Below are 16,194 nucleotides of genomic sequence, written 5' to 3' on the forward strand. Positions count from 1 at the left end.
TGTAGAGCGGCAGCTCCTGGGGCTGTGATACAAAAGCTTTGCTTTAACCCACATTAGAGTCTGCAGTGAAATAGAGTACTCTCCTGAATTAGGCTCCTAACATCCAGATTAATGAAGAGAGCGGGCATGAAAGCATTAAATTGCAGATTAATATCCGGGGAATGGGGGAGAGAGAGAGTCACACACAGGCTGGTAGATTCTAAATCGTTCAGCAAATATCAATCAATCAAAGGGTCCTGTGCTGGGGCTGTGTTTGGGCCCCAGAGACAGGAGCAGGGTCGCAGTCACTGGTGCTCTCTCCTCTTCCAGCCAAATCCTGTTTACTGGAATATAATTTGTCTTGGACAATGCAGACTGAGGCGGGAGCGGCCTTCTTACTGTGCTGGGCTTGCAATTTTCCTTTTGTAACTTACTGGAGACCAGTGAATGAATGAATTGTAAATCTTACTTTAATGGCAGGAAGGTGTCTGACAGCTGGACCGAGGATCTGAGCTAGGAGGGCAGAGTGGTCAGAAAACCGGCTTTCCAATTTAACTAACGATTATTGTTACAAAAGATTACAGTGAAATAATACCACAGCTAGATGCAGGAGAGATGTGGAGGTACGACCCCTTTACCTCTGGGTCAGTGCCAGTGTGTGCGTGCGCATGTTTGTGTCTCTGCGCACGTGTGGAAATGCAACTGTACGTGTATATGCTTGAGCGGCTGAATGGCCTACTCCTGTTCCTACGTCCTATATGTTGGTGAGTGTGTATATGTATGTGTGTTCGTGTCTGTGTGTGACGAGGGCTAAGATCACAAAGATGCTGTCACATTAACATGGAGGAAAGAAGAGTGTGTGAGCAGAGATGAGGTGAGTGGCTGGAGAGACAGAGGGGAGTGTAGAGACGGGGGAGTGCAGGGACTGAGGGGATGGAGATACAGAGGGGAGTGCAGGGTGAGGGGATGGAGATACAGAGGGAGTGCAGGGTGAGGGGATGGAGATACAGAGGGGAGTGCAGGGTGAGGGGATGGAGATACAGAGGGGAGTGCAGGGTGAGGGGATGGAGATACAGGAGGGAGTGCAGGGTGAGGGGATGGCGATACCGAGGGAGTGCAGGGTGAGGGGATGGAGATACAGAGGGAGTGCAGGGTGAGGGGATGGACATACAGAGGGGAGTGCAGGGTGAGGGGATGGAGATACAGAGGGAGTGCAGGGTGAGGGGATGGAGATACAGAGGGGAGTGCAGGGTGAGGGGATGGAGATACAGAGGGGAGTGCAGGGTGAGGGGATGGAGATACAGAGGGGAGTGCAGGGTGAGGGGATGGAGATACAGAGGGGAGTGCAGAGTGAGGGGATTGAGATACAGAGGGAGTGCAGGGTGAGGGGATGGAGATACAGAGGGAGTGCAGTGTGAGGGGATGGAGATACAGAGGGGAGTGCAGGGTGAGTGGATGGAGATACAGAGGGAGTGCAGGGTGAGTGGATGGAGATACAGAGGGGAGTGCAGGGTGAGTGGATGGAGATACAGAGGGAGTGCAGCGTGAGGGGATGGAGATACAGAGGGGAGTGCAGGGTGAGGGGATGGAGATACAGAGGGAGTGCAGGGTGAGGGGATGGAGATACAGAGGGGAGTGCAGGGTGAGGGGATGGAGATACAGAGGGAGTGCAGGGTGAGTGGATGGAGATACAGAGGGGAGTGCAGGGTGAGTGGATGGAGATACAGAGGGAGTGCAGCGTGAGGGGATGGAGATACAGAGGGGAGTGCAGGGTGAGGGGATGGAGATACAGAGGGAGTGCAGGGTGAGTGGATGGAGATACAGAGGGAGTGCAGGGTGAGGGGATGGAGATACAGAGGGGAGTGCAGGGTGAGTGGATGGAGATACAGAGGGAGTGCAGGGTGAGGGGATGGAGATACAGAGGGGAGTGCAGGGTGAGGGGATGGAGATACAGAGGGGAGTGCAGGGTGAGTGGATGGAGATACAGAGGGAGTGCAGTGTGAGGGGATGGAGATACAGAGGGGAGTGCAGGGTGAGTGGATGGAGATACAGAGGGAGTGCAGGGTGAGGGGATGGAGATACAGAGGGAGTGCAGGGTGAGGGGATGGAGATACAGAGGGGAGTGCAGGGTGAGGGGATGGAGATACAGAGGGAGTGCAGCGTGAGGGGATGGAGATACAGAGGGGAGTGCAGGGTGAGGGGATTGAGATACAGAGGGAGTGCAGGGTGAGGGGATGGAGATACAGAGGGAGTGCAGGGTGAGGGGATGGAGATACAGAGGGAGTGCAGGGTGAGGGGATGGAGATACAGAGGGAGTGCAGCGTGAGGGGATGGAGATACAGAGGGGAGTGCAGGGTGAGGGGATGGAGATACAGAGGGAGTGCAGGGTGAGGGGATGGAGATACAGAGGGGAGTGCAGGGTGAGGGGATGGAGATACAGAGGGAGTGCAGGGTGAGGGGATGGAGATACAGAGGGAGTGCAGGGTGAGGGGATGGAGATACAGAGGGAGTGCAGGGTGAGGGGATGGAGATACAGAGGGGAGTGCAGGGTGAGTGGATGGAGATACCGAGGGAGTGCAGGGTGAGGGGATGGAGATACAGAGGGAGTGCAGGGTGAGGGGATTGAGATACAGAGGGAGTGCAGGGTGAGGGGATGGAGATACAGAGGGAGTGCAGTGTGAGGGGATGGAGATACAGAGGGAGTGCAGGGTGAGGGGATGGAGATACAGAGGGAGTGCAGGGTGAGGGGATGGAGATACAGAGGGAGTGCAGGGTGAGGGGATGGCGATACAGAGGGGAGTGCAGGGTGAGGGGATGGAGATACAGAGGGAGTGCAGGGTGAGGGGATGGAGATACAGAGGGAGTGCAGGGTGAGGGGATGGAGATACAGAGGGAGTGCAGGGTGAGGGGATGGAGATACAGAGGGGAGTGCAGGGTGAGTGGATGGAGATACAGAGGGAGTGCAGGGTGAGGGGATGGAGATACCGAGGGAGTGCAGGGTGAGGGGATGGAGATACCGAGGGAGTGCAGGGTGAGGGGATGGAGATACAGAGGGAGTGCAGGGTGAGGGGATGGAGATACAGAGGGAGTGCAGGGTGAGGGGATGGAGATACAGGAGGGAGTGCAGGGTGAGGGGATGGAGATACAGGAGGGAGTGCAGGGTGAGGGGATGGAGATACAGAGGGAGTGCAGTGTGAGGGGATGGAGATACAGAGGGGAGTGCAGGGTGAGGGGATGGAGATACAGAGGGAGTGCAGGGTGAGGGGATGGAGATACAGAGGGGAGTGCAGGGTGAGGGGATGGAGATACAGAGGGGAGTGCAGGGTGAGGGGATGGAGATACAGAGGGAGTGCAGGGTGAGTGGATGGAGATACAGAGGGAGTGCAGGGTGAGGGGATGGAGATACAGAGGGAGTGCAGGGTGAGGGGATGGAGATACAGAGGGAGTGCAGGGTGAGGGGATGGAGATACAGAGGGAGTGCAGGGTGAGGGGATGGAGATACAGAGGGAGTGCAGGGTGAGGGGATGGAGATACAGGAGGGAGTGCAGGGTGAGTGGATGGAGATACAGAGGGGAGTGCAGGGTGAGGGGATGGAGATACAGAGGGAGTGCAGGGTGAGGGGATGGAGATACAGAGGGGAGTGCAGGGTGAGGGGATGGAGATACAGAGGGGAGTGCAGGGTGAGGGGATGGAGATACAGAGGGGAGTGCAGGGTGAGGGGATGGAGATACAGAGGGAGTGCAGGGTGAGGGGATGGAGATACAGAGGGGAGTGCAGGGTGAGTGGATGGAGATACAGAGGGGAGTGCAGGGTGAGGGGATGGAGATACAGAGGGGAGTGCAGGGTGAGGGGATGGAGATACAGAGGGAGTGCAGGGTGAGGGGATGGAGATACCGAGGGAGTGCAGGGTGAGGGGATGGAGATACAGAGGGGAGTGCAGGGTGAGGGGATGGAGATACAGAGGGAGTGCAGGGTGAGGGGATGGAGATACAGGAGGGAGTGCAGGGTGAGGAGATGGAGATACAGAGGGAGTGCAGGGTGAGGGGATGGAGATACAGAGGGGAGTGCAGGGTGAGGGGATGGAGATACAGAGGGGAGTGCAGGGTGAGGGGATGGAGATACAGAGGGAGTGCAGGGTGAGTGGATGGAGATACAGAGGGGAGTGCAGGGTGAGGGGATGGAGATACAGAGGGAGTGCAGGGTGAGGGGATGGAGATACAGAGGGAGTGCAGGGTGAGGGGATGGAGATACAGAGGGAGTGCAGTGTGAGGGGATGGAGATACAGAGGGAGTGCAGGGTGAGGGGATGGAGATACAGAGGGAGTGCAGGGTGAGGGGATGGAGATACAGAGGGAGTGCAGGGTGAGGGGATGGAGATACAGAGGGAGTGCAGGGTGAGGGGATGGAGATACAGAGGGGAGTGCAGAGTGAGTGGATGGAGATACAGAGGGGAGTGCAGGGTGAGGGGATGGAGATACAGAGGGGAGTGCAGGGTGAGTGGATGGAGATACAGAGGGAGTGCAGGGTGAGGGGATGGCGATACAGAGGGGAGTGCAGGGTGAGGGGATGGAGATACAGAGGGAGTGCAGGGTGAGGGGATGGTGATACAGAGGGGAGTGCAGGGTGAGGGGATGGAGATACAGAGGGAGTGCAGGGTGAGGGGATGGAGATACAGAGGGGAGTGCAGGGTGAGGGGATGGCGATACAGAGGGGAGTGCAGGGTGAGGGGATGGAGATACAGAGGGAGTGCAGGGTGAGGGGATGGAGATACAGAGGGAGTGCAGGGTGAGGGGATGGAGATACAGAGGGAGTGCAGGGTGAGGGGATGGAGATACAGAGGGAGTGCAGGGTGAGGGGATGGAGATACAGAGGGGAGTGCAGGGTGAGGGGATGGAGATACAGAGGGAGTGCAGGGTGAGGGGATGGAGATACAGAGGGAGTGCAGGGTGAGTGGATGGAGATACAGAGGGAGTGCAGGGTGAGGGGATGGCGATACAGAGGGGAGTGCAGGGTGAGGGGATGGAGATACAGAGGGAGTGCAGGGTGAGGGGATGGTGATACAGAGGGGAGTGCAGGGTGAGGGGATGGTGATACAGAGGGGAGTGCAGGGTGAGGGGATGGAGATACAGAGGGGAGTGCAGGGTGAGGGGATGGAGATACAGAGGGAGTGCAGGGTGAGGGGATGGTGATACAGAGGGGAGTGCAGGGTGAGGGGATGGTGATACAGAGGGGAGTGCAGGGTGAGGGGATGGAGATACAGAGGGGAGTGCAGGGTGAGGGGATGGAGATACAGAGGGAGTGCAGGGTGAGGGGATGGAGATACAGAGGGAGTGCAGGGTGAGGGGATGGAGATACAGAGGGAGTGCAGGGTGAGGGGATGGAGATACAGAGGGGAGTGCAGGGTGAGGGGATGGAGATACAGAGGGAGTGCAGAGTGAGGGGATGGAGATACAGAGGGAGTGCAGGGTGAGGAGATGGAGATACAGAGGGAGTGCAGAGTGAGGGGATGGTGATACAGAGGGAGTGCAGAGTGAGGGGATGGAGATACAGAGGGAGTGCAGGGTGAGGGGATGGAGATACAGAGGGGAGTGCAGGGTGAGGGGATGGAGATACAGAGGGGAGTGCAGGGTGAGGGGATGGAGATACAGAGGGGAGTGCAGGGTGAGGGGATGGAGATACAGAGGGAGTGCAGGGTGAGGGGATGGCGATACAGAGGGGAGTGCAGGGTGAGGGGATGGAGATACAGAGGGGAGTGCAGGGTGAGGGGATGGAGATACAGAGGGGAGTGCAGGGTGAGGGGATGGAGATACAGAGGGGAGTGCAGGGTGAGGGGATGGAGATACAGAGGGGAGTGCAGGGTGAGGGGATGGCGATACAGAGGGAGTGCAGGGTGAGGGGATGGAGATACAGAGGGGAGTGCAGGGTGAGGGGATGGTGATACAGAGGGAGTGCAGAGTGAGGGGATGGAGATACAGAGGGAGTGCAGGGTGAGGGGATGGAGATACAGAGGGGAGTGCAGGGTGAGGGGATGGAGATACAGAGGGGAGTGCAGGGTGAGGGGATGGAGATACAGAGGGGAGTGCAGGGTGAGGGGATTGAGATACAGAGGGGAGTGCAGGGTGAGGGGATGGAGATACAGAGGGAGTGCAGGGTGAGGGGATGGCGATACAGAGGGGAGTGCAGGGTGAGGGGATGGAGATACAGAGGGAGTGCAGGGTGAGGGGATGGAGATACAGAGGGGAGTGCAGGGTGAGTGGATGGAGATACAGAGGGAGTGCAGGGTGAGGGGATGGAGATACAGAGGGAGTGCAGGGTGAGGGGATGGAGATACAGAGGGAGTGCAGGGTGAGGGGATTGAGATACAGAGGGGAGTGCAGGGTGAGGGGATGGAGATACAGAGGGGAGTGCAGGGTGAGGGGATGGCGATACAGAGGGGAGTGCAGGGTGAGGGGATGGAGATACAGAGGGAGTGCAGGGTGAGGGGATGGAGATACAGAGGGAGTGCAGGGTGAGGGGATGGAGATACAGAGGGAGTGCAGTGTGAGGGGATGGAGATACAGAGGGAGTGCAGGGTGAGGGGATGGAGATACAGAGGGAGTGCAGGGTGAGGGGATGGAGATACAGAGGGAGTGCAGTGTGAGGGGATGGAGATACAGAGGGGAGTGCAGGGTGAGGGGATTGAGATACAGAGGGGAGTGCAGGGTGAGGGGATGGAGATACAGAGGGAGTGCAGGGTGAGGGGATGGAGATACAGAGGGAGTGCAGGGTGAGGGGATGGAGATACAGAGGGAGTGCAGTGTGAGGGGATGGAGATACAGAGGGAGTGCAGGGTGAGGGGATGGAGATACAGAGGGAGTGCAGGGTGAGGGGATGGAGATACAGAGGGAGTGCAGTGTGAGGGGATGGAGATACAGAGGGAGTGCAGGGTGAGGGGATGGAGATACAGAGGGAGTGCAGGGTGAGGGGATGGAGATACAGAGGGAGTGCAGGGTGAGGGGATGGAGATACCGAGGGAGTGCAGGGTGAGGGGATGGAGATACAGAGGGAGTGCAGGGTGAGGGGATGGAGATACAGAGGGAGTGCAGGGTGAGGGGATGGAGATACAGAGGGAGTGCAGGGTGAGGGGATGGAGATACAGAGGGGAGTGCAGGGTGAGGGGATGGAGATACCGAGGGAGTGCAGGGTGAGGGGATGGAGATACAGAGGGGAGTGCAGGGTGAGGGGATTGAGATACAGGAGGGAGTGCAGGGTGAGGGGATGGAGATACAGAGGGGAGTGCAGGGTGAGGGGATTGAGATACAGGAGGGAGTGCAGGGTGAGGGGATGGAGATACAGAGGGGAGTGCAGGGTGAGGGGATGGAGATACAGAGGGGAGTGCAGGGTGAGTGGATGGAGATACAGAGGGGAGTGCAGGGTGAGTGGATGGAGATACAGGAGGGAGTGCAGGGTGAGGGGATGGAGATACAGAGGGGAGTGCAGTGTGAGGGGATGGAGATACAGAGGGAGTGCAGGGTGAGGGGATGGAGATACCGAGGGGAGTGCAGGGTGAGGAGATGGAGATACAGAGGGAGTGCAGGGTGAGGGGATGGAGATACAGAGGGGAGTGCAGGGTGAGTGGATGGAGATACAGAGGGGAGTGCAGGGTGAGGGGATTGAGATACAGAGGGGAGTGCAGGGTGAGGGGATGGAGATACAGAGGGAGTGCAGGGTGAGGGGATGGAGATACAGAGGGGAGTGCAGGGTGAGGGGATGGTGATACAGAGGGGAGTGCAGGGTGAGGGGATGGAGATACAGAGGGGAGTGCAGGGTGAGGAGATGGAGATACAGAGGGAGTGCAGGGTGAGGGGATGGAGATACAGAGGGGAGTGCAGGGTGAGTGGATGGAGATACAGAGGGAGTGCAGGGTGAGGGGATGGAGATACAGAGGGAGTGCAGTGTGAGGGGATGGAGATACAGAGGGGAGTGCAGGGTGAGGGGATGGAGATACAGAGGGGAGTGCAGGGTGAGGGGATTGGGATACAGAGGGAGTGCAGGGTGAGGGGATGGAGATACAGAGGGGAGTGCAGGGTGAGGGGATGGAGATACAGAGGGAGTGCAGGGTGAGGGGATGGAGATACAGAGGGAGTGCAGGGTGAGGGGATGGAGATACAGAGGGGAGTGCAGGGTGAGGGGATGGAGATACAGAGGGGAGTGCAGGGTGAGGGGATGGAGATACAGAGGGAGTGCAGGGTGAGGGGATGGAGATACAGAGGGAGTGCAGGGTGAGGGGATTGAGATACAGAGGGGAGTGCAGGGTGAGGGGATGGAGATACAGAGGGGAGTGCAGGGTGAGGGGATGGAGATACAGAGGGAGTGCAGGGTGAGGGGATGGAGATACAGAGGGGAGTGCAGGGTGAGGGGATTGAGATACAGAGGGAGTGCAGGGTGAGGGGATGGAGATACAGAGGGAGTGCAGGGTGAGGGGATTGGGATACAGAGGGAGTGCAGGGTGAGGGGATGGAGATACAGAGGGGAGTGCAGGGTGAGGGGATGGAGATACAGAGGGAGTGCAGGGTGAGGGGATGGAGATACAGAGGGAGTGCAGGGTGAGGGGATGGAGATACAGAGGGGAGTGCAGAGTGAGGGGATGGAGATACAGAGGGAGTGCAGGGTGAGGGGATGGAGATACAGAGGGGAGTGCAGGGTGAGTGGATGGAGATACAGAGGGGAGTGCAGGGTGAGTGGATGGAGATACAGAGGGAGTGCAGCGTGAGGGGATGGAGATACAGAGGGGAGTGCAGGGTGAGGGGATGGAGATACAGAGGGAGTGCAGGGTGAGTGGATGGAGATACAGAGGGAGTGCAGTGTGAGGGGATGGAGATACAGAGGGGAGTGCAGGGTGAGTGGATGGAGATACAGAGGGAGTGCAGTGTGAGGGGATGGAGATACAGAGGGAGTGCAGGGTGAGGGGATGGAGATACAGAGGGGAGTGCAGGGTGAGAGGATGGAGATACAGAGGGAGTGCAGGGTGAGTGGATGGAGATACAGAGGGGAGTGCAGGGTGAGGGGATGGAGATACAGAGGGGAGTGCAGGGTGAGGGGATGGAGATACAGAGGGGAGTGCAGGGTGAGGAGATGGAGATACAGAGGGAGTGCAGGGTGAGGGGATGGAGATACAGAGGGAGTGCAGGGTGAGGGGATGGAGATACAGAGGGAGTGCAGGGTGAGAGGATGGAGATACAGAGGGAGTGCAGGGTGAGGGGATGGTGATACAGAGGGGAGTGCAGGGTGAGGGGATGGAGATACAGAGGGAGTGCAGGGTGAGGGGATGGAGATACAGAGGGAGTGCAGGGTGAGGGGATGGAGATACAGAGGGGAGTGCAGGGTGAGGGGATGGAGATACAGAGGGGAGTGCAGGGTGAGGAGATGGAGATACAGAGGGAGTGCAGGGTGAGGGGATGGAGATACAGAGGGGAGTGCAGAGTGAGGGGATGGAGATACAGAGGGGAGTGCAGGGTGAGGGGATGGAGATACAGAGGGAGTGCAGGGTGAGGGGATGGAGATACAGAGGGAGTGCAGGGTGAGGGGATGGAGATACAGAGGGGAGTGCAGGGTGAGGGGATGGTGATAGAGGGGAGTGCAGGGTGAGGGGATTGAGATACAGAGGGGAGTGCAGGGTGAGGGGATGGTGATAGAGGGGAGTGCAGGGTGAGGGGATGGAGATACAGAGGGGAGTGCAGGGTGAGGGGATGGAGATACCGAGGGGAGTGCAGGGTGAGGGGATGGAGATACAGAGGGGAGTGCAGGGTGAGTGGATGGAGATACAGAGGGAGTGCAGGGTGAGGGGATGGAGATACAGAGGGAGTGCAGGGTGAGGGGATGGAGATACAGAGGGGAGTGCAGGGTGAGTGGATGGAGATACAGAGGGAGTGCAGGGTGAGGGGATGGAGATACAGAGGGAGTGCAGGGTGAGGGGATGGAGATACAGAGGGAGTGCAGGGTGAGGGGATGGAGATACAGAGGGAGTGCAGGGTGAGGGGATGGAGATACAGAGGGGAGTGCAGGGTGAGGGGATGGAGATACAGAGGGAGTGCAGGGTGAGGGGATGGAGATACAGAGGGGAGTGCAGGGTGAGGGGATGGAGATACCGAGGGAGTGCAGGGTGAGGGGATGGAGATACAGAGGGGAGTGCAGGGTGAGGGGATGGAGATACAGAGGGGAGTGCAGGGTGAGGGGATGGAGATACAGGAGGGAGTGCAGTGTGAGGGGATGGAGATACCGAGGGAGTGCAGGGTGAGGGGATGGAGATACAGAGGGGAGTGCAGGGTGAGGGGATGGAGATACCGAGGGAGTGCAGGGTGAGGGGATGGAGATACAGAGGGAGTGCAGGGTGAGGGGATGGAGATACAGAGGGGAGTGCAGGGTGAGGGGATGGAGATACAGAGGGAGTGCAGGGTGAGAGGATGGAGATACAGAGGGAGTGCAGGGTGAGGGGATGGAGATACAGAGGGAGTGCAGGGTGAGGGGATGGTGATACAGAGGGAGTGCAGGGTGAGGGGATGGAGATACAGAGGGGAGTGCAGGGTGAGGGGATGGAGATACAGGAGGGAGTGCAGGGTGAGGGGATGGTGATACAGAGGGAGTGCAGGGTGAGAGGATGGAGATACAGAGGGGAGTGCAGGGTGAGGGGATGGAGATACCGAGGGGAGTGCAGGGTGAGGGGATGGAGATACAGAGGGGAGTGCAGGGTGAGGGGATGGAGATACAGAGGGGAGTGCAGGGTGAGGGGATGGAGATACAGAGGGAGTGCAGGGTGAGGGGATGGAGATACAGAGGGGAGTGCAGGGTGAGGGGATGGAGATACAGAGGGGAGTGCAGGGTGAGGGGATGGAGATACAGAGGGAGTGCAGTGTGAGGGGATGGAGATACAGAGGGGAGTGCAGGGTGAGGGGATGGAGATACAGAGGGAGTGCAGGGTGAGGGGATGGAGATACAGAGGGAGTGCAGGGTGAGGGGATGGAGATACCGAGGGGAGTGCAGGGTGAGGGGATGTAGATACAGAGGGGAGTGCAGGGTGAGGGGATGGAGATACAGAGGGGAGTGCAGGGTGAGGAGATGGAGATACAGAGGGGAGTGCAGGGTGAGGGGATGGAGATACAGAGGGAGTGCAGGGTGAGGGGATGGAGATACAGAGGGAGTGCAGTGTGAGGGGATGGAGATACAGAGGGAGTGCAGTGTGAGGGGATGGAGATACAGAGGGAGTGCAGGGTGAGGGGATGGAGATACAGAGGGGAGTGCAGGGTGAGGGGATGGAGATACAGAGGGAGTGCAGTGTGAGGGGATGGAGATACAGAGGGAGTGCAGGGTGAGGGGATGGAGATACAGAGGGAGTGCAGGGTGAGGGGATGGAGATACCGAGGGAGTGCAGGGTGAGGGGATGGAGATACAGAGGGGAGTGCAGGGTGAGGGGATGGAGATACAGGAGGGAGTGCAGGGTGAGGAGATGGAGATACAGAGGGAGTGCAGGGCGAGGGGATGGAGATACAGAGGGAGTGCAGGGTGAGGGGATGGAGATACAGAGGGAGTGCAGGGTGAGGGGATGGAGATACAGAGGGAGTGCAGGGTGAGGGGATGGAGATACAGAGGGAGTGCAGGGTGAGGGGATGGAGATACAGAGGGGAGTGCAGGGTGAGTGGATGGAGATACAGAGGGGAGTGCAGGGTGAGGGGATGGAGATACAGAGGGAGTGCAGGGTGAGGGGATGGAGATACAGAGGGAGTGCAGGGTGAGGGGATGGAGATACAGAGGGAGTGCAGGGTGAGGGGATGGCGATACAGAGGGGAGTGCAGAGTGAGGGGATGGAGATACAGAGGGAGTGCAGGGTGAGGGGATGGAGATACAGAGGGGAGTGCAGGGTGAGGGGATGGAGATACAGAGGGAGTGCAGGGTGAGGGGATGGAGATACAGAGGGGAGTGCAGGGTGAGGGGATGGAGATACAGAGGGGAGTGCAGGGTGAGGGGATGGAGATACAGAGGGGAGTGCAGGGTGAGGGGATGGCGATACAGAGGGGAGTGCAGGGTGAGGGGATGGAGATACAGAGGGAGTGCAGGGTGAGGGGATGGCGATACAGAGGGGAGTGCAGGGTGAGGGGATGGTGATACAGAGGGGAGTGCAGTGTGAGGGGATGGAGATACAGAGGGAGTGCAGGGTGAGGGGATGGAGATACAGAGGGAGTGCAGGGTGAGGGGATTGAGATACAGAGGGGAGTGCAGGGTGAGGGGATGGAGATACAGAGGGAGTGCAGGGTGAGGGGATGGAGATACAGAGGGAGTGCAGGGTGAGGGGATTGAGATACAGAGGGGAGTGCAGGGTGAGTGGATGGAGATACAGAGGGAGTGCAGGGTGAGGGGATGGAGATACAGAGGGAGTGCAGGGTGAGGGGATGGAGATACAGAGGGAGTGCAGGGTGAGGGGATGGTGATACAGAGGGAGTGCAGGGTGAGGGGATGGAGATACAGAGGGAGTGCAGGGTGAGGGGATGGAGATACAGAGGGAGTGCAGGGTGAGGGGATGGAGATACAGAGGGAGTGCAGGGTGAGGGGATGGCGATACAGAGGGGAGTGCAGGGTGAGAGGATGGAGATACAGAGGGGAGTGCAGGGTGAGGGGATGGAGATACAGAGGGAGTGCAGCGTGAGGGGATGGAGATACCGAGGGGAGTGCAGGGTGAGGGGATGGAGATACAGAGGGAGTGCAGGGTGAGGGGATTGGGATACAGAGGGAGTGCAGGGTGAGGGGATGGAGATACAGAGGGGAGTGCAGGGTGAGGGGATTGAGATACAGAGGGGAGTGCAGGGTGAGGGGATGGAGATACAGAGGGGAGTGCAGGGTGAGGGGATTGAGATACAGAGGGGAGTGCAGGGTGAGTGGATGGAGATACAGAGGGAGTGCAGGGTGAGGGGATTGAGATACAGAGGGGAGTGCAGGGTGAGGGGATGGAGATACAGAGGGGAGTGCAGGGTGAGTGGATGGAGATACCGAGGGGAGTGCAGGGTGAGGGGATGGAGATACCGAGGGAGTGCAGGGTGAGTGGATGGAGATACAGAGGGGAGTGCAGGGTGAGTGGATGGAGATACAGAGGGGAGTGCAGGGTGAGGGGATGGAGATACAGAGGGAGTGCAGCGTGAGGGGATGGAGATACAGAGGGGAGTGCAGGGTGAGGGGATGGAGATACCGAGGGAGTGCAGGGTGAGGGGATGGTGATACAGAGGGGAGTGCAGGGTGAGGGGATGGAGATACAGGAGGGAGTGCAGGGTGAGGGGATGGAGATACAGAGGGGAGTGCAGGGTGAGGGGATGGAGATACAGAGGGGAGTGCAGGGTGAGGGGATGGAGATACAGAGGGAGTGCAGCGTGAGGGGATGGAGATACAGAGGGGAGTGCAGGGTGAGGGGATGGAGATACAGAGGGGAGTGCAGGGTGAGGGGATGGAGATACAGAGGGGAGTGCAGGGTGAGTGGATGGAGATACAGAGGGGAGTGCAGGGTGAGGGGATGGAGATACAGAGGGAGTGCAGCGTGAGGGGATGGAGATACAGAGGGGAGTGCAGGGTGAGGGGATGGAGATACCGAGGGAGTGCAGGGTGAGGGGATGGTGATACAGAGGGGAGTGCAGGGTGAGGGGATGGAGATACAGGAGGGAGTGCAGGGTGAGGGGATGGAGATACAGAGGGGAGTGCAGGGTGAGGGGATGGAGATACAGGAGGGAGTGCAGGGTGAGGGGATGGAGATACCGAGGGAGTGCAGGGTGAGGGGATCGATATGTAGAGGAGAGTGCAGGATGAGTGACTGATTGATGATACAGAGGGGCAAGCAGTGTGAATCATATAATGGGACAGCACAGAAGGAGGCCTTTCGGCCCATCGAGTCTGCGCTGGATCTTTCGAAAAGCAATCCAGTCAATCCCACTCACCCGCTCTTTCCCCATATCCCTGTAATTATTTCTCCTTCTAGTATTGATCCTGTTCCCTTTTGAAATCTACTATTGAACCTGTATCCACCGCCCTACCAGGCAGTCCTAACCACTCGTTGCGTAAGTAAGTTTTTCCTCATGTCACTTCTGTTTATTTTTGCCAATCACCTTAAATCTGAGCCCTCTGGTTATTGACCCTTCAAACATTGGAAACAGTTTCTCTTTACCTACTGTATCTAAAATTTACATGATTTCAAAACACCTCAAATCTCCTCTCCGCCTTCTCTGCTCCAAGGAGAACAACCCCAGCTTCTCCAGTCTATCCACGTAACTGGAATCCCTCATCCCTGGAACCATTTCCAGTAAATCTCCTCTGCACCCTCTCCAAAGCCTTCACATCCTTCCTAAAGTGTGGTGCCCAGAACTGGACACAATCCTCCAGCTGGGGCCGATCTATTGTTTTCTGTAGGTTTAGCATAACTTCCTGGCTTGTGTACTCTGTGTCTCTATTTATGAAGCCCAGGATCCCATAGGCTTTATTAACTGCTTTGTTAACCTACCCTGCCACGTTTAAAGATTTGTACACAAACAGTTCAAAGTGTCTCTGGCACCCCCTTTAAAATTGTACCATTTAACTTGTATTGTCTCTCCTCATTTTTCCGACCAAAATGTATCACCACACTTTTCTGCGTTGAATTTCATCTGCCTGTGTCCGCCCATTCCACCAGCCTGTCTATGTCCTCTTGAAATTCGCGCCACAGAAGTGCCAGGCAATGACTATCTCCAACAAGCGAGAGTCTAGCCTCCGCCCCTTGACATTCAATGGCATTACCATCGCCGAATCCCCCACCATCAACACCCTAGGGGTGACCATTGACCAGACACTTAACTGGACCAACCACATAAATACTGTGGCAACAAGAGCCGGTCAGAGGCTGGGTATTCTGCGGTGAGTGTCTCATCTCCTGACTCCCCAAAGCTTTTCCACCATCTACAAGGCACAAGTAAGGAGTGTGATGGAACACTCTCCACTTGCCTGGATGAGTGCAGCTCCAACAACACTCAAGAAGCTCGTCACCATCCAGGACAAAGCAACCCGCTTGATTGGCACCCCATCCACCACCTTAAACATTCACTCCCTCCACCACCGGCGTACCGTGGCTGCAGTGTGTACCATCTACAAGATGCACTGCAGCAACTCGCCAAGGCTTCTTCGGCAGCACCTCCCAAACCCGCGACCTCTTCCACCTAGAAGGACAAGGGCAGCAGGCGCATGGGAACACCACCGCCTCCAAGTTTCCCTCCAAGTCAGACACCATCCTCACTTAGCAATATATCGCCAATCCTTCATTGTCGCTGAGTCAAAATCCTGGAACTCCCTCCCTAACAGCGCTGTAGGAGCACCTTCACCACACGGACTGCAGTGTTTTAAGAAGACGGCTCACCACCACCACCTCAAGGGCAACTAGGGATGGGCAATAAATGCCTTGCCAGCGACGCCCACATTCCATAAAAACGAATACATGTAAAAAATAGTTTAGTACTATCTTCCTCACTGCTTACTGCATTTCCAAGTTTCGTGTCATCTGCAAATTTCAAAATTGTGCCCTGTGGTCCAAGTCCAAGTCAATAATGTATATCAAAAACAGCAGTGGTCCTAGTACTGAATCCTGAGGAACACCACTGTATACCTCCCTCCAGCCCACACAAAAATCCATTCACCACACCTCTCTGTTTTCTATCCCTTGATGGAGATACCGAGGAGAGGGGAGGATGAGTGGATAGAGAGGGGAGGGTGAGGGGATGGAGATAGAGAGGGGAGCATGGTGAGTGAAGGGGGCTTTACTGTGAATATTAACCATGCTGTACCTGTCCTGGGAGTGTTTGATGGGGCCAGTGTAGAGGGAGCTTTACTCTGTACCTAACCCGTGCTGTACCTGCCCTGGGAGTGTTTGATGGGGCCAGTGTAGAGGGAGCTGTACTCTGTACCTAACCCGTGCTGTACCTGCCCTGGGAGTGTTTGATGGGACAGTGTAGAGGGAGCTTTACTCTGTATCTAACCTGTGCTGTACCTGCCCTGGGAGTGTTTGATGGGGCCAGTGCAGAGGGAGCTTTACTCTGTACCTAACCCGTGCTGTACCTGCCCTGGGAGTGTTTGATGGGACAGTGTAGAGGGAGCTTTACTCTGTATCTAACCTGTGCTGTACCTGCCCTGGGAGTGTTTGATGGGGCCAGTGTAGAGGGAGCTTTACTCTGTACCTAACCCG

General features: G+C 57.3%; 1 protein-coding gene across 1 annotated transcript in view; it reads left to right on the top strand.

Annotated features, from left to right (window-relative positions):
- tmem276b (transmembrane protein 276b) overlaps positions 1-16,194 on the top strand; it is a 67,287-nt gene that overhangs the window by 2,701 nt on the left and 48,392 nt on the right.

This window comes from Somniosus microcephalus, chromosome 15, assembly GCF_052327205.1.
Source record: "Somniosus microcephalus isolate GS21.2 chromosome 15, FLI_Smic_1.0, whole genome shotgun sequence".
Taxonomy (NCBI): domain Eukaryota; kingdom Metazoa; phylum Chordata; class Chondrichthyes; order Squaliformes; family Somniosidae; genus Somniosus; species Somniosus microcephalus.